The sequence below is a fragment of the Myotis daubentonii genome, chromosome 3 (assembly GCF_963259705.1).
Source record: "Myotis daubentonii chromosome 3, mMyoDau2.1, whole genome shotgun sequence".
Taxonomy (NCBI): domain Eukaryota; kingdom Metazoa; phylum Chordata; class Mammalia; order Chiroptera; family Vespertilionidae; genus Myotis; species Myotis daubentonii.
In genome coordinates this window covers 130,025,650-130,044,450 of record NC_081842.1, presented here as the reverse complement: position 1 = coordinate 130,044,450, position 18,801 = coordinate 130,025,650, and positions in this window count along the sequence as shown.

Here is an 18,801-nt window from a genome sequence, read left to right as displayed (position 1 = left end):
TTACAGAGTTTTTAGAGATTGGGCACCACTAAAAATCTCATGAAAGTGCTTCATGAGACAGAATCAGCTGTTAGCATCTGCCAAGCCCAGGGAGCTTCGATGGCAGCTCAAGGTAGAACTACTCCAGGAACACTCTTGTTCCCCACGCTCACCTTCCCAGCCTATTAGCTCCTCCACACCTTGCTCCGCTCCTGGAGGAGTCAGAGCCGATGGTTAGCAAGTTGTCTCCCTGTCCTTGTTGGTGGTGTCCATGTCTCCTCAGCTCTCTTTTCTACTGGGGCAGCCAGCCTAAGTCAGAGTAAAACTATGGGAGAGAGGAGGCTTTTATTTTAAATGGGCTGCAAGGATTTTGTGTTTTGACTCTTACACAATACTGGACATTTGAATTACTAAAATGAAACTGAATTGCAAGAATTGAAGTGACTGGAGACCTTTTGTCACCTGAGAGTGACCAGACAAGTTATGGGATCTGCCCTAAATTTCACCTGAGGGTGAGGAAGAAAGAATCCAAACAGTGGGTTTGAACAGGCTAAAGGGATATGACTATTTCTCTTGCCAACAGCATTGGTCAGTATAGCACATGGGCAGCAAGCCAGCACCCCTGACAGGCTGCAGAGCTGCTGGCAGCAGCTCCATTATGAGGGTAACAAAACTGGCTCCTAAGCTATACACTGATCCCTACAGGGAATAAATGGGGAAGGAGGGACATTTGGGAAAATACCAGCACTCCAAGCTAGTCAATGAGGTCTCACTTCAAAGCTTTAAAATTTGAGGTTCTGTGGTACTTCAGACGCATTTGCACCCAACATGGGTGATGCCACAGGCACGAGAGCTACAGGCAATTGAGCTTCATCTCAACTGTAATTTCTGCCAGTAGAGACTACAAATCACCCCAGACTCAACAGCTCGAAATAACAATGGACACTAATTATCTCACACAGTTTCTGTGCATCAGGAAGTTGGGGACAGCTTGCGTAGGTGGTTCTGGATCAGCCTCTCTGATGAGGTCATAGTTAAGATGACAGCCACGGCTGGAAGACCCACTAACAAGATAGCTCATTAATATGGCTATTGCACAAGACCGCATGTTTTCAGCACATGGACCTCTTCATACAGCCCCCTGAGTGTCCTCACAGTATGGCAGCTGACTCATGCAGAGCAAGGAGTCCAAGAGAGAGAAGAGGAATCACCCCAGCTTTTGTGACCTGGTTTTAGAAGCCACGTACCACACTTCAGTCTCCTCAATAGAGGTAAAATATTAGGTCCAATCCAAATACAAGAAGAGGGGAACTAAGCCCCACCTTTTAAAGAGAGGGTATCAGTGAACCTGTGGGCACCACAGAGACTGACTTCTCTCTTGCACAGAGACAATAGGGAAGGAAAGGAGGAGGTGCTGAGAGTGGGAGGGCCCCCATCAGTGAAATCGGGACCCCAAAGCACCAGGTTGGGCAGAGTTATGACTTATGCCAGGTTTGATGAGCTCCTTAGGGGTCAATTTCAAGGTCATGAAGGAATCTGAAATAAATCACTGGTGGTAGTCTTCATAGACCTTGCTTTGAATAAACTTGAGAGCATAGCAGAAGGTATTGCAGGATAGAGCTTTTAAATCAAAGACTTAATAAAATGTTCCAAGGAGGCACCCAGAAACCCAATGTTTTGGGGCCACAAACCCACAGTAATTAGATCCTGGTTCATATTGGAAATAAAAAAGCAAGAACTTTTTTAAAATATGGAAACAAAGAGCAATGAGAGCAGACTAGCCCAACAAATATTAAAACATATTGTAAAGTTATAAGAATTTTAAAAGTATGATGTTTCTGAATGAATCGATAATAAACCAAAACATAAAACCCACAAAAAGATAAAATCACAAGAATTTAAATATATGACAAAGGTGACATTTCAAATCTTTGGAGAAAAGATGGAATATTCAACAGATTGGTATTTGGAAAGTTGGATTGCTATGTCAACAAAGTTAAATTCTCATGGATTAAAGATTTGAATTTAAAAAAAAATGAAAGTACTATCTAGTAACTAGAATAAAGAATAAGAAGAACATTTTATTACCTTGAAATCATTTGTAAGCATGACTCCCAGAAACCGTGGAAGAAAAGAGCAATCAATTCAACCTCATTAAAAAGAAATCTTCATGAGAACACCTATCAAAGTGAAGCAATAAAATACAAACTGAGGAAAAAATATTTACAACTCATCACAGACAAATATCGGACTCCGAAAAATTAATAAGAAACAGACCAAACTCAATAAAATACTGGGCAAACACAGCATATGGAAAATTTATCAACCTCTGTCATAAGAAAAATCCAAGCAAAAACCACTGACATAACTTTTTCACCATGTAGTTTGGCAAAATCAAAATGTTAACAATGTGTTGACGAGTATCTGGAAATAATATATTCATATGTTGCTGGTAGAAGGGATACTTGAAACTATCTACCAAAATTACAAATGCACTTCATATATGTATGTGTTGGGGAGGGACAAACCCCACTCCCCCCCCACACACACACACCTCTTCAGTTCTTACAGCTGGACTAATAATCTATATATATATAAAACCCTAATATGCAAATAGACTGAACAGCAGAACAACCAAACAACCAGTCGCTATGATGTGTGCTGACCACCAGGGGGTGCACGCAGAACATGGCGGGCATCAGCAGCGGGCAGCAGAGCGTGGAACATGGCGGGCGTCGGCCATAGCGGGATGGTGGTGCAGGTGAGTGGGGATGCCAGACCAAGGTGGGGCACCAGTTGCTGTTATTGGGGCAAGCCTCTGGTGGTTACTGAAAATTCTTTGCTCCCGTGTGCCATGGTCCTGCTTGGTGCTTGCACCTTCTGCCAGCGCCAGCCCCGCTTGCACCCAACTGCTGGTGCCAGAGCCACTGCTCACACCCACTGCTGGCTCCTGGCACCAGTCCCAATCACTCGGTGTTGTCAATGGGTGTGAGCAGTGGCTGCCAGCCCCGTTCACCCCTGAGGGCCTCTCCACCTCCCCCAGTTCCTGAGGGGTGATCGGGGCAGCAGCCACTGCTCATGCCCAATGACAGCACCGGCCCTGCTTGCACCTGCTGCTGGCACAGGCCCCAATCGCACCACACTGTCAGCAGGTACGAGCGGGGCCAGAGCCGTCAGCGCATGGGAGCAGCTGTGGTGGGAGTGGGGCTGCTGGCTGACAGGGGACCAGGGGCAGCAGCAGGAGGGGTCAGTCAGGGGTGTGGAGGATAAGTTGAGACTCGCCCCTGTGCCCACCACAGCCTTGTAGCCCACAGTTCCTTTCAAGGTGCACAAATTCATGCACTGGGCTCCTAGTAAAATAATAAAACACAAGACTAGATCAATAATAGAAAAATCAATTTAATACGTGTGCATGGGAGAATCACAATCTGATGCTCAGATCATAAAATGAAGCTAAACATCGGCATGTGTATTAAAGGGTCCCAGATTCGATTAGGGGCACATGCTCAGGTTGCAGGCTCAATCCTCAGTCGGGGAAGTGCAGGAGGCAGCTAATCAGTGATTCTCTCTCATCATTGATGTTTCTATCTCTCTCTCCCTCTCCCTTTCTCTCTGAAATCAATAAAAATACATTTAAAAAAATAAATACATAAAATAAAATGAGGCTCAAAGAGATTATCGAACCAATCATCTTTTTATACTATTTAAGCAATTTATTTTAAAAAATCCGCCCAGCTGATGTGGCTCTGTGGTTGAGTATCTACCCATGAACCAAGAGGTTCCATTCCTGGTCAGGTCTCATACCCAGATTTCAGGCTTGATCCCCAGTAGGGGGGACGCAGAGGCAGTCAATCGATGATTCTGTCTCATCAGTGTTTCTATCTCTCTATCCCTCTTCCTTTGACTCTCTCTAAAATAAATCAATTTTTTTTAAAGCACCAACACATTTGTGAAAATTTGACAGAAAAAAAATTAGTGCTCTTTAGAAAGGAATCTAAGTAAGGTTTGGGTATCAATTAATGAGGAGTTTAAACAATGTAGTAAATAAGAAAAGAGGCAGTAAGATTTGATTAAACAGATTCTATGGCTGTGAGTTGTTTAACTCTGTGATAAGGGGTGTCTTCCAAGTGCCAGAGGACTCCTTTTACCAGAGAGATTTATTTCCTGCATCCAAGGAGACACCACCCACTGGTCAAGTAACTGTAATTCAAAGTAATCAACATGCCATTGTGGGACATTTTGGGTTTACCTGTCTTGGACCCTGACATTTGACAGCACATATGAAGTAAATAATTCATTAAAATTTCAAAGGATTGAGAATATCCAAATGTCCATCAATAGTGGCCTAGTTAAATGACATGTGGTATTATGCCCAAGATAGAAGAATGGCAGAGGTCTTTATGTACTGGTGTGGGAAAGATTTCAACCAGGTATTTTGTCTAGTGAAATAAGCAAGGCTCAGGGCTGTGAGAATGTCTCCATTTGTTTAAAAGGGGGAAGGGCAAGAATATTTACATATACTTGTTTGTATACACAAAATCTGTGGAAGTCACACAAACAACTGGTAATATTGCTTACTTTTGGAGAAGGGAAATGGGTAGTGGGAGATACAGGGATGTGAGAGAAAGACTTTTACTTTATATCTGTTTACTAGAGGCCCGGTGCACAAAAATTTGTGCACTCGGGGGGGAAGGGAGGGTCCCTCAGCCCGGCCTGTGCCCTCTCGCAGTCTGGGACCCCTCGGGAGATAACGACCTGCTGGCTTAGGCCTGCTCCCAGGTGGCAGAGGGCAGGCCTAATCCCTAGGTGCAGTCCCCCTGGTCAGGCTCAGAGCAGGGCCGATTGGGGAGTTGGGGCGCCAGCCCTGTCATGCACAGAGCAGGGCCCATCAGGGGGGTTGGGGCTCCGTACCCTGTCACGCACAGAGCAGGGTCGATCAGAGGGTTGGGGAGCTTCCCCCTGTCACGCACAGAGCAGGGCCGATCAGGGGGTTGGGGCGCCGCCACTGTCACACTCAGGGCAGGGCCGATGGGGAGGTTATGGCTCTACCCCATCACACACAGAGCAGGGCCCGTGGGGGGGAGTGGGGGTTGGGGCGCCGCCCTCTATCACCCACAGAGCAGGGCCGATCAGGGGGTTGGGGCGCCTCACCCTGTCACACACAGAGCCGCAGGGTGATCAGGGGGTTGGGGAGCTCCCCCGTATCAGGCACAGAGCAGGGCTGATCAGGAGGTTGGGGCGCCTTCCCCTGTCAGGAACAGAGCAGGGCGAATAGGGAGGTTGTGGCCCCGCCCCCTGTCACACACAGAGCCACAGGGCGATCAGGGGGTTGGGGAGCTCCCCCCTGTCACGCTCATCCCAGTGCTGGGAGGTCTCATAGCTCCGCTGATCCCAGTGCTGGGAGGCATATTACCCTTTTACTATATAGGATAGAGGCCTGGTGCATGGGTGGGGCTGGCTGGTTTGCCCTGAAGGGTGTCTTGGATCAGGGTGGGGGTCCCCACTGGGATGCCTGGCCAGCCTAGGTGAGCGGATGATGACTGTTTGCAGCTGGCCACACCCCCTTCAGGGTGGTGGTCCCCACTGGGGTGCCTGGCCAGCCTGGGTGAGGGGCTGAGGGCTGTTTTCAGGCTGGCGGGTGATGGAAGCTCCCAACCGCTCCTTTTTTTCTTTTTCTTTTTTTATTCTAGGCCAGCTTTAGCTCTGAGGCTCCAGCTCTTAGGCCTCCGCTCCTGAAAGCAGGTATCTGGTTTGTTTTGGTTCTATAATCGAAACAATGTATAACCCCAGCTCTGAGATCCCGGCTGGCTGAATGCAGGTTTCTGGGGTTTTGTTTAGCTTCTATATTCGTTACAATGTTTCTTAAACTGCAAGCTCAGAGGCCGGCAAGGCAGGCGGGGAACGTTGGAGTCCTCCATCACTGAAGCAAGCAAGTCTCATGTTAGTTTCAAGCTGCCTGGCTGCCAGCACCATCTTGGCTGGCAGTTAATTTGCATATCTCGCTGATTAGCCAATGGGAAGGGTAGCGGTCATACACCAATTACCATGTTTCTCTTTTATTAGATAGGATAGCTTTTGAATTTTGAAACGTGACTAAAATGTTAATTCTGGGGACAGGGGTAAAGGGAGAGTTTAGATACAAAACAAAACAAAATCAGTATGCCCAAAGTTGAGAAGTGAAATCATGGAAATGCAAGATTCTTTTCATGTTTTTAAAATTGAGATATAAATCAGATGTCAAAATTCATCATTTTAAAGTGTATAATTCGGTGGTTTTTAGTCTGTACAGAAAGTTGTATAATCATCACCACTGTCTAATTTTAGAATGTTTCATCACTCAAAGGGAACCCCCATGGATCTTAGTAGTCACTTCCCACTAGTCCCTGGTAACCATTCATTATTTTTATCTCTATGAATTTGCCAACGTTAGATATTTCATACAATGTGATTTTTTGCAACTGGCTTCTTTCACTTGGCATAATATTCTCAAGGGTCATCCATGTTGTATCATGTGTCAGAACTTCATTTCTTTTTATGGCTAAAAAAATATTTCATGGCATGGATATACCCATTTTGTCAGTTGACATACAGTTGGGTTGTTTCCACTCTTTGGCTATTCTTAACAATGCTGCAGAAATGTGAAATTTGGAAGGAGGTTTAACTTGGATTGGTGAACACACAATACAATATACAGATGATGCAGTATAGAATTATACAACTGAAACCTATATAATTTTACTAACCAATGTCACCTGGATAAATTCAATAAATTAAAAAAGAAATTTAAAAAAAAAAAAGCCTGTCCGGCATGGCTCGGTGGTGGGGAGTCAACCTATGACCCAAGAGGTCATGGTTTGGTTCCTGGTCAGGGCATGTGCCCGTGTTGCAGGCTCAATCCCCAGTGTAGGGCGTGCAAGAGGCAGCAAATCGATGATTCTCTCTCATCATTGATGTTTCATCTCTTTCTCCTTCTCCCCTCTCCCTTCCTCTCTAAAAACAATAAAAATATATTTTTTAAAAAAAGAAATAAAAAATTTGATCCAGTAATCCCAAGAAATTAGAAACACCAATCAGAAAGAACATATGCATCCCTATGTTCATCAAAGCACAGTTTACAATAGCTAAGATTTGGAAACAGTCTAAGTGCCCATCAGCAGATGAGTGGATTAGAAAACGGTGGTACATCTACACAATGGAATACTATGCTGCTGTAAAAAAGAAGGAACTTTTACCATTTGCAACAGCATGGATGGACCTGGAGAGCATTATGCTAAGTGAAATAAGCCAGTCAGAGAAAGATAATCTCACTCATTTGTGGAATATAATGAACAACATAAACTGATGAACAAAAACAGATCCAGAGACATAGAAGCATTGAACAGACCCTCAAACCTCAGAGGGAAGGTAGGGGAGGGTGGGCAGAGGGGAGACTTGGGAGGAAGAGATCAACCAAAGAACTTGTATGCATGCAGGCATAACCAAGGACACAGACAATTGGGGGAGGGGGATGAAGGCTGGAATTGGGGGGCTGGGACAGGCTGGGAGAGGACAACGGGAGGAGGAGGAGACATATGTAATACTTTCAATAATAAAGAATTTTAAAAAAAGAAATGCAAAATTTTGATACACATCGATTTCAAGATTTTCTAACACAACAAGAATTGGGCAGCATGTACTGCCACAGAATAGATATTATCTGTACACATTTTCAAAAACATTTAAAACACATTCTGGGCCAACTATGAAAAAGTCAAATTTTCATTTAAGTCAAATTTTCCTTTCCCATCCCATGCACTCTCACCCACCTTCCTTGTTTCTTCTTGTCTTTTCCTCTCTTCTCTGTCTGATGCACACTCAGCGACCCCCACCCTCTGCATTCCCACTTGTTCCCTCCTCCCTCTGCACACCTTGCTTCTTTACTGTGCGTTTTTAATTCCCCCTGTTTGCCAACATGTATAATCATCATTGCCAAATTAATTCATCCTGGAAAACATTTAAAAGCTGACACACCCGAGCTTTCTTTGAATAGTCATTTTTTGCCATTAGCTCTTTGCCTGCGGGCCAAGGGCTTTGTTGAAACCCGTCCTGCCTGCCTTCTCCCAGAAGTCTGAAGCTGTGGTATTTTTCAAGCCCAGGTTTCCTGAGCCCCAGACCCTCTCTGAACAGAGATTAGGGTCAGCAGCATCAGGAGGGCAGTGTTTGGCTCCATATAAGATGTGGAGAAGCAGGAGGAAAGTCACATAGGCACACACTCCCCCCAGAGAAACCTTGTGCCTGGAGTTTCCCGAAAGTCAGAGTAAATATGAAAGATAAGAGCTCAGATTCTCCCGCTGCCAGCTCCATCCAGCCAGGCTCCAGAGGGAACTCCCTCCAAGTGTGGAGAACAGGCCTTATTTTCAAGAAGCACCCTTAGAAGTGAAAGATCAGAGTTTCAGATCAGTGAATGAAATGTGTTTGGATTTTTGAATTATAAATGTCACTGCCCTATCAGTGGCTAAAGTGCTCTTAAATGGAATTATAGACCCATTTTTTTTTAACTCTATCTTTGCCTTTATGTTCCCACTCTGGGAATAGCCAGCATCATCAAGTCTCACCCCAACGATTGCAACAGAGCTAATTGCTCTCTCCTCCTCTCCCCTTGCCCTGCCCCATCATCCTGCAGAGTGACACAGGTTGATGCTCCTCCCACATGTCCCTGTCAGTCAGATCCCTGTTCTAACCAGCAGGACAAAGTCCTGATTCTTAGCCTGGTGCTACAATTGGGCCCCATCTGTCTTTCGTTGTTCTCCCACACACACCCTCTACTCCAACCAAATAGGTTGACTCACTCTCCTCTGAACACTCAAGCACATTCCAGCTTCAGCTCAGAGCACACTGCCCACTCTATGTCAGTAAGGTTCCCATTCGACAAATATTTACAAAATCCCTACTATGTGCCAAGAGGTGGGACTTTGAAGTGACACGGGGACAAGTGAGGGTGGCAGATAAGGTATCAGGCACACAATGTGAGAAGGGGTATCAGGCTGCAAAGCAGGGTTTTGCGGGAGAGTAAACTCGTGGGGTTAAGGGAACTGGGAAAGAATGACATGAGCCATGCTCACTGCATGCTTTCAACAACTGTTAGGTAGGCACAGTTCTCCATTCTAGAAGGCGGGGCTGAGAACTAGCAGGCGGCAGAGGGTAGGTGCTAGCCGCTCGATTGCATCTCACTTGGAGGCCCATGTCTTCCACCAGCCTCCCTGGATCAGACAGATCTAAGTGATGGTTCCTGACAGCAGAAACTTGTGCCTTCTGTATCTCATTTAGCACGCAATGGCATCGGCCCTTGTTCTTTACAGTGTTTTAAAATCTGTGCGCAAGTTATATCTTGTCTCCCCACCTGGCTATTCCCTGTGGGCAGGGCATAGTTTCACACACACTATTTTGTACAGAGGAGGCAGCCAATAAATATCTGCTGAATGAATAAGTGCATGAATGTACTCATAGCACCTGGCTATCTATCCAAAACCAGCTGTCCGCGAAGTAGCTCCAGTAAAGAGCTAGTTGCTCTTCCCTAGTTCACAGGGAGTGCGGAATAGATTCATCTGTGTCCCTAAGGAGACTTGAGATCTTCAGTTGAAGAACACTAAATCTTGCTGGATGAAAAAAAGAAAACTTACAAAATAAAAAATCTTTTACCTTATAGTGGGGCCTCAAAACTCATTTAAACTCTCCTTTAACCTCATTTAAACTCACAACACACAAGATGAAGAGCATAGAATAAAGGGGGAGGGGCAGAGACTTACTTTTCCTCTTTAAATGTTTTTGCAATGTCTAGAGTGATTTCTGCTCCCTGGGTGTATGCTGCCAAATCAGAAGAAATGTACAAAGCGATGCGCAGCTCAGAGCCGGCCTCTTCCTGAAGGGTGGATGGCCGGGCTCCTCCAAAGGCTGGGCTCTCTGTAGGAGCTTCGCACTCAGCAATTAAGGCTGCGGGAGCTACACCCAGGCCCCAAGTCCCCAGCTTTGTCTCTGGGAGAAAATGCTGCTGAGCACTGACGAAATCTGCAAGGAGATTAAAAATAATGACGAGATCCACAACTTTGCTCTCCTTGCCTTCCCCTCTGGGCATGCGGCTGCCTGCTCCCAGGATGCCTTGTGCACAGTGGGTGGTGGCCTTCCAGGGAGAAATGAGCATGGTTGACCACACCCTTCTTTAAGGCTGCCCTCCGTTTCAGGGATACTATGTCCTCCTTGCCAGTTTTCCTAACTCCTCCATCTTATCCCACCTACACACTCTCTCCTACCTGCCTTCAAGGTTGAAAGCAATGTTCTCTTCCCTTCTCTACTTTCACACTCAGTCCAGGCAACTTACTTATCCCTGTGGTGTCAAATACCCACTCCACCCCCAAGTGGCAATCCCCAAATCTTACATCCATTTACACATTTGCCTGCTGAGAGGGAAAACTCATTATGTCCCAAAGTATCTCATTCTCTCTCCCCAAACCTGATTCTCTCCTGACTTCCCATCTTGGTGGGTTGAATCACTGTCTACCCTGGGAGCCAGAAACCTGAGTCACTGCAGACCCCCTTCCCTGCTCTACAGCTACCCTGTCACTGTGTGCTATTAAGTTCCTCCTTGTGGGGAAGCATGGGACTTGGTTGGGAAGTCTGTAAGGAGGACTCTCCAAAAGGTCAGGACTTCTTAGGGGAACCTTGCCAAAGGCGGCAGCCCCTGCCTTGGCTTTTCCAAACAAGTCTGAGCCCCTGGAGGTTTTTGCTGGAATCTCTATCTGTAGTCTTTAAACCAGACCTTGTAGAAGCATGTGCGTTCTCAAGGATACTTACCCTGCTGATTGTATCTAGAGGTTAATTTTAGTTCAAGCTATTGTTACAATAAAAGCCTAAGGAGGCTGGCAATCGAGGCTGTTTTGGTTCCTAAAGCCAAACAGCCCCTTAGCCTTCTCTTTCACAGAAATGTGTGTCAGAGTAATGTGTGCTTAGGGTCTGCTGGTCAGTCCTGGAAAGTGGTTCCCCATGTGAGGAACCAGGAATGCAACGAACTGTGGCTGAACCCTTGAAAGCAAAGAGGAAGAAAACAAAAGTAACTGCGCAGGAAGTCATTGGAGCCCACTTGGGATTTCCAGTTTCAGGGAATTCTTTCTCAGCTAAAGTTTCATAATGGGACAACAGTTGTCCACAGAACAGCAACGGTATAGCACAGTGCTTAAACAGTTATTAGAAGCAGGTGGTGACTCTGTTACAGGAGAACAACTAAAAAGCTTATTAAAAACTGCTATAATTTATAATTCTTGATTCCCTGAAGCTGGAACGCTAGACCTTAATCTCTGGGAACAAGTGGGCAGGAATTTAAAGAGAAATCAGGCCCAGGGAAAATGAATGCGCTTATTATCATTAACTATGTGGGCTCTTTTTCGAGCTGCATTTTGCCCACTTCATATTGAAGACCCAAAGCCTACAGAGCAGCAGGAGGATTTACCACTACTCACTCCTCCTGAAGCAGAGCCTGTAGAGCCTGTAATACCTAAAGCCCCACCACCGGAGGAAATATTTCCCGATCCTCAGCCTCCAGTGTGGGAAGGCTCATCAACTAGATCCTCAGTTGGGGTCCTGTGTCAGACAAGCCATGTTAGAAGGAGAGCTTTTGACTTGCCCAGTTATGCAAGATCAACAAGGTAATAGAGTTTATGAGCCTCTTTCCTTTAATACCTTTAAAGAAATAGGGGAAAGTGTTAGAGAAAATGGGGCTAACAGTCCATTTGCAAAAAAACTCCTTAATGCCTTGTCTGAAAATGATCACATGAGTCCTTGGGACTGGCAGATTTTAGCCAAAACAACTCTGGACACCAGTCAATATCTATTAAGGAGAGCAGAATATGATGAGATCTGTGAACAAGAGGCTGTTTGTGGGTGTTCACTGGCCACCCAACCTGGGAGCCCTCTGGGCCGCACTCTACCTGTAAGTCCCGGGCACTATAAGACATCTTCTGAGAGATCCATGGAAAGCGCTCTGGTTGTCTATAAGTTATACATGCCTATAAATATTGCACGCAGAGTGTCTCTGTTGATTATTGTTTTGTGTCTTTGTTGTTTGGTTTAATTTGTTTAAAGGTGGGCCATCTTTCACTTTGCTAGGGGCCCCAGCTATTTGTAGCAGGCTGAACACGTGGCAGGGATGCAGGAACTTCCCAGCAGTTGCCAAGAACTCTTTTTTTTTTTTTTTAATATGTTTTATTGATTTTCTACAGAGAGGAAGAGAGAGGGATAGAGAGTTAGAAACATCGATGAGAGAGAAACATCGATCAGCTGCCTCCTGCACACCCCCCACTGGGGATGTGCCCGCAACCAAAGGTACATGCCCTTGACCAGAATCGAACTTGGGACCCTGAGTCCACAGGCCGACACTCTATCCACTGAGCCAAACCGGTTCTGGCAAGAACTCATAATCTTGGGTATCTTCCTGCTCTCCCTCTCAAGATATCAGCCATTAGAAGCTCTTAGTAGAAATTCTTATCTTTCCATAATGTAACTTTGTTACTGATTGATGTTCTTTGCTGTGCTAGGTTAGTGTAGTAAGATTCTAAGGCTAATGTCCCAGTCCACCCTTTTGTGAGTACTGATTTATTTACTGTAGGGTTCATTTGTTTTTTTGTTTCTGTTTTTAAGATCTCTTCTTATACACCGGTACAAGATTTCATATTATTAGTCTACTCAAAAAGAAAAAAAATATGGAAAATAATTATTTAAACTCTCCAAGTATTTATCCTAGAGGGCTGGAGCTATAGAAGTACCCTTGAATAGGCTGTGGAAGTAGCAGAAGCAGGGTGAGAAAGCACTCTCTTTGTAAAGAAAAAAAAAAATGATACTTTTACACTAAAGCTTAGAGGCCCAGAAGTGACTGCAGTCCTGGGAACAAACCCCAGGACCTGCTATCTCCCCATTTACACACCCATCCTTTCTCCAGCCTCCTAAGAGTTGTCAAAATCATGTTATCTCTGTTATACTTTTTAAGAATGTGAGTATATTTTCCATTGGAAAAATAAGCCTATTTCTAAAAGTAAAGGGGAAAAAAAGGTTTTCCTGTATTCGCCTAAGAAGCAAAGGTTTTATATATATACTAGAGGCCTGGTGCATGGATTTGTGCACCAGTGGGGTCCCTTGGCCTGGCCTTCACCCTCTCGCAATCCAGGACCCCTTGGGGGATGTTGGACTGCTGTTGTTACAATAAAAGCCTAAGGAGGCAGGCAATCGAGGCTGTTTTGGTTCCTAAAGCCTGCCCCTGTGGATAGTAAGGGAATCCCGTGGAGTGCTGGATGGACCAAGTCCTACAAAAGTGGCAAAGGCATGGCTACTATAAGTAGGCCTATTATTAGTTTTTATCTTGGTTAATATAGCTATAATTGAAAATAGGTTTTATTGAATTTATGTAAAGAAATGTATTGCTATTTATTAAGAACTAAAGGCCCTATGCACAAAATTGGTGCAAGAGTAGGCCTTTGCAGCCCAGCTGCCTCGGCCCTTGAAGCCCCAGCTTCATCCGGAAGGTCGTCGGGAAGGACATTTGAATGGTCATTGTGCTGTTTGGCCGTTCGATTGATTTGCATATTATGCTTTTATTATTATAGATTGTTAAATTTTGGAGGGTCGGGTAGGGAGAGAAATATATAATTTACCAAATTGTTTTAAAAATGCTTCCTTGCCCTAACCAGTTTGGCTCAGTGGATAGAGCGTCGGCCTGTGAACTGAAGGGTCCCATGTTTGATTCCAGTCAAGGGCATGTACCTTGGCTATAGGCACACCCCCAGTGGGGGGTGTGCAGGAGGCAGCTGATCGATGTTTCTCTCCCATCGATGTTTCTAACTCTCTATCCCTCTCCCTTCCTCTCTGTAAAAAATCAATAAAATATATATTTTTTTAAATTTAAAAAAATGCTTCCTTATATCTGAAAAACAGTTTAAGAATTAGCAATACTTTCAACAAAAGTTACAAAAACTGAGTAATTATTTTCTATTTATTCAGCTCTATAATAAAATAGTTGTTTCTTCTGATTTTTCCTGCTAGTATTTCTATAAATTCAGATACTTTATAGAGTAATGTAAATGATATAAAATTTTTTCCTTTCTGTAAAACACAATATTTCACAATATTATAACTTATAACAGTTATAAATGAAAGCATATTAGAGTCTATTTAATATGCATATATAGATAGAATATAATTATCACTTCCTTATTTAACAGAGCTTCCCATATACCTTAAGTATAAAATTTCCTTCATGAGGAGAGAAAGCAAATCTTAACATTTAAACTCTGAGAAAGTAGTCAAGTATATTACATTATTACTAGAGACCCAGAGCACAAAAATTTGTGCACTCGGTGGGGGGGTTGGAGGTGTCCCTCAGGCTGGCCTGCACCCATTTGCAGTCCAGGGCCCCTTGGGGGATGTCCACCAGTCAACTTAGGCCCACACCCCAGGGGATTAGGCATAAGCTTGTAGTCAGACATCCTTCGGGCAGCCAGGGAGCCTTCGGGGGATGTCTGACTAAAGGCTTAGGCCCCCAAGGGAGCTGTGATGAGGAAGCTGGGGTGACAGAGGAGCCACATGGTCCCGCCCCACTGCCCTGGGTCAGGTCGCTCACGGGGCACCTGGGCAGGCTGGCCAATTGCTGCTGCCCCACCCAGCTGCCCCGGGTTGGATCGCACATGGGATGCCCACCGCCCCGGGTCACAGATAGCAGGCCCGATGGCGGCAGGGAAGGCAGGATTGTGCTGTCCTGCCCCACTGCCCCGGGTGGCAAATAGCAGGCCCAGATGGCAGTGGGGCAGGCAGAATGGCACTGACCCGCCCTGCCTGCAGTATGCAAATTAGCCACCATCTTTGTTGGTGGTAAATTTGCATATCACACTGATTAGCCAATGGGAGGCATAGCAAAGGTATGGTCAATTATCATGTTTGTCTATTATTAGATAGGATATGTTATTATTATTAAACAGTATTAAGTAATTTATTTATTAAAATAATCAAGTTCCTGATTAACATAACTAAAACGCATGTCAGAGTAATCTATTCATCCGACACTCAGAGTCTGCTAGTCAGTCCCAGTGCCATCTCCCCATTCTGACTACACATCTTAGCTCAGCCCCACTGTCTCTCTCATTAGCCTACAAATGGCTTCTCTATCTCCAATCTCTCTCTCAGTCTGACTTCCAGGTTCTGGCCAAAAGGGATATTTCTAAAATGCCTATCTGATTATGTTCTCTATTTAAATTCTGTCACTGGACTCCTAATGCCTGAAGCAGTGTTTTCTAAACCTCGTTATAGACCTGGGAGCTTTTAAAAACTAGAGATTCAGAGGACCCAAGAAGGGCTGAGTCAGGATCTGCCTTGGACATGATTTTGAAAATCTCTTGCCAAAAGAATCAACTTCCAGACTCTGATAGCCAGTTAGCCTGGAGGTCAAATCACCCCCTGTATTGCTGACAACAATCAAGGCTTAACTACAACAAGACTGCGAACAAAGACCTCTAGGGGGTGCACCAAGAAAGCATAAAAATGCAGAGACAAAGAAACAGGACAAAACTGTCAATGGAGGATATTGAGTTCAGAACCACACTTTTAAGGTCTCTTAAGAACTGTCTAGAAGCCGCCGATAAATGTAGTGAGATCCTCAAGAAATCTAATGAGACACTCGATGTTATGATAAAGAACCAACTAGAAATTAAGCATACACGGACTGAAATAATGAAGACTATACAGACTCCCAACAGCAGACCAGAGGAGCGCAAGAATCAAGGCAAAGATTTGAAATGCAAAGAAGCAAAAAACACCCAACCAGAAAAGCAAAATGAAAAAAGAATCCAAAAATACGAAGATAGTGTAAGGAGCCTCTGGGACAGCTTCAAGCGCACCAACATCAGAATTATAGGGGTGCCAGAAGATGAGAGAGAGCAAGATATTGAAAACCTATTTGAAGAAATAATGACAGAAAACTTCCCCGACCTGGTGAAAGAAATAGACTTACAGGTCCAGGAAGCGCAGAGAACCCCAAACAAAAGGAATCCCAAGAGGACCACACCAAGACACATCATCATTAAAATGCCAAGAGCAAAAGACAAAGCGAGAATCTTAAAAGCAGCAAGAGAAAGAAACTCAGTTACCTACAAGGGAAAACCCATACAACTGTCAGCTGATTTCTCAACAGAAACTTTGCAGGCCAGAAGGGAGTGGCAAGAAATATTCAAAGTGATGAATGCCAAGAACCTACAACCAAGATTACTTTATCCAGCAAAGCTATCATTCAGAATTGAAGGTCAGATAAAGAGCTTCACAGATAAGGAAAAGCTAAACCAGTACCAAACCAGTATTATATGAAATGCTGAAAGGTATCCTTTAAGAAGAGGAAGAAGAAGAAAAAGGTAAAGATACAAATTATGAACAACAAACATGCATCTATCAACAAGTGAATCTAAGAATCAAGTGAATAAATAATCTGGTGATCATAATAGAATCAGGGACATAGAAAGGGAATGGACTGACTATTCTTGGGGGGGAAAGGGGTGTGGGAGATGTGGGAAGAGACTGGACAAAAATCGTGCACCTATGGATGAGGACAGTGGGTGGGGAGTGAGGGCGGAGGGTGGGGCGGGAACTGGGAGGAGGGGAGTTATGGGGGGAAAAAGAGGAACAAATGTAATAATCTGAACAATAAAGATTTAATTAAAAAAATAAAAAGAATCAACTTCAAATTCCTGAGAAGTACTTTGGCCCCAACACTCTTCAGCCATCTTCAATGATTTCATTTCCCGCACATTCTCTGCCCTGCTATTCTGCTGTCCAGATGTCCTCTCCAACTGAAGGCTTCCTTATGCCCCCTGGCAAAATCAATTCCACCACCCCCCCCCGGGCCTCCTCCTTGTAGTAAAAACAATAATAATAACAACAACCCAACTAGGACTGGGTGAAGGAATTAAGAGAAGTACCAATTGGCAGTTATAAAATAATCATGGAGATTTACAGTACAGTATGAGGGAATATAGTCAATAATATTGTAATAACTACATATGCTGTCAGGTGGGTACTGCACTGATGAAGGGGGATCACTTTGTAAGTTATGAAAATGTCTAATCACTATGTTGTACACCTCAAACTAATATAATATTGTGTGGTAACTATAATTTTTTAAAATACAGAAAAAGAAAAAAACCTCTATCATAATATCTATACAATATTGTACCTATATTCCTTTTTTTCTTTTTTTTTTTTTCTTTGCCATAACAGAATAACTTTATTTTTTTTTTTGCCATTTTGTGTTCTTTTTTTTTTTTTAAATTAAATCTTTATTGTTCAGATTATTACATTTGTTCCTTTTTTTCCCCCCCCATAACTCCCCTCCTCCCAGTTCCCGCCCCACCCTCTGCCCTCACTCCCCACCCACTGTCCTCATCCATAGGTGCACGATTTTTGTCCAGTCTCTTCCCACATCTCCCACACCCCTTTCCCCCCAAGAATAGTCAGTCCATTCCCTTTCTATATCCCTGATTCTATTATGATCACCAGTTCATTCTGTTCATCAGATTATTTATTCACTTGATTCTTAGATTCACTTGTTGATAGATGCATATTTGTTGTTCATAATTTGTATCTTTACCTTTTTCTTCCTCTTCCTCTTCTTAAAGGATACCTTTCAGCATTTCATATAATCCTGGTTTGGTGGTGATGAACTCCTTTAGCTTTTCCTTATCTGTGAAGCTCTTTATCTGACCTTCAATTCTGAATGATAGCTTTGCTGGATAAAGTAATCTTGGTTGTAGGTTCTTGGTATTCATCACTTTGAATATTTCTTGCCACTCCCTTCTGGCCTGCAAAGTTTCTGTTGAGAAATCAGCTGACAGTCGTATGGGTATTCCCTTGTAGGTAACTGAGTTTCTTTCTCTTGCTGTTTTTAAGATTCTCTCTTTATCTTTTGCTCTTGGCATTTTAATTATGATGTGTCTTGGTGTGGTCCTCTTGGGATTCCTTTTGTTTGGGGTTCTCCGCGCTTCTTGGACCTGTAAGTCCATTTCTTTCACCAGGTGGGGGAAGTTTTCTGTCATTATTTCTTCAAATAGGTTTTCAATATCTTGGTCTCTCTCATCTTCTGGCACCCCTATAATTCTGATGTTGGTATGCTTGAAACTGTCCCAGAGGCTCCTTACACTATCCTCGCATTTTTGGATTCTTTTTTCATTTTGCTTTTCCAGTTGGATGTTTTTTGCTTCCTCGCATTTCAAATCATTGACTTGATTCTTGCGCTCCTCTGGTCTGCTGTCGGGCGTCTGTATAATATTCGTTATTTCAGTCCGTGTGTGCTTAATTTCTAGTTGGTTCCCCAATATAAGATCGAGGGTCTTATTAGTTTTCTTGTAGATCTCATTAAGTTTATCGGCAGCTTCTAAACAGTTCTTGAGAGACCTTAAAAGTGTGGTTCTGAACTCTATTTCTTCCATTGACAATTTTGTCCTGTTTCTTTGTTTCCGCATTTTGTTATGCTTCCTTGGTGCACCCCCTAGTGGTCTTTGTTCTCAGTCTTATAGATAAATCTTGATTGTTGTAGCTAATTCCAGGGAGGGTTTGACCTCCAGGCCAAGTGGCTATGAGAATCAGCTGTGTCAGCAGTGAGAGAACTTCTGTCCTCTAGGGAGGTGCTAATCTAGCCTTTGCCTGAGGCTATCCGGCAAATGCCTCTGTGCAGGGCTTGGGCGGGGCGGGTTGCACAGGATCAACAGGGTGGGCCGGAGAGAGCAGTTATGGCGGCTCTCAGTCCTGTCCCCAGGGGCTCTGCCT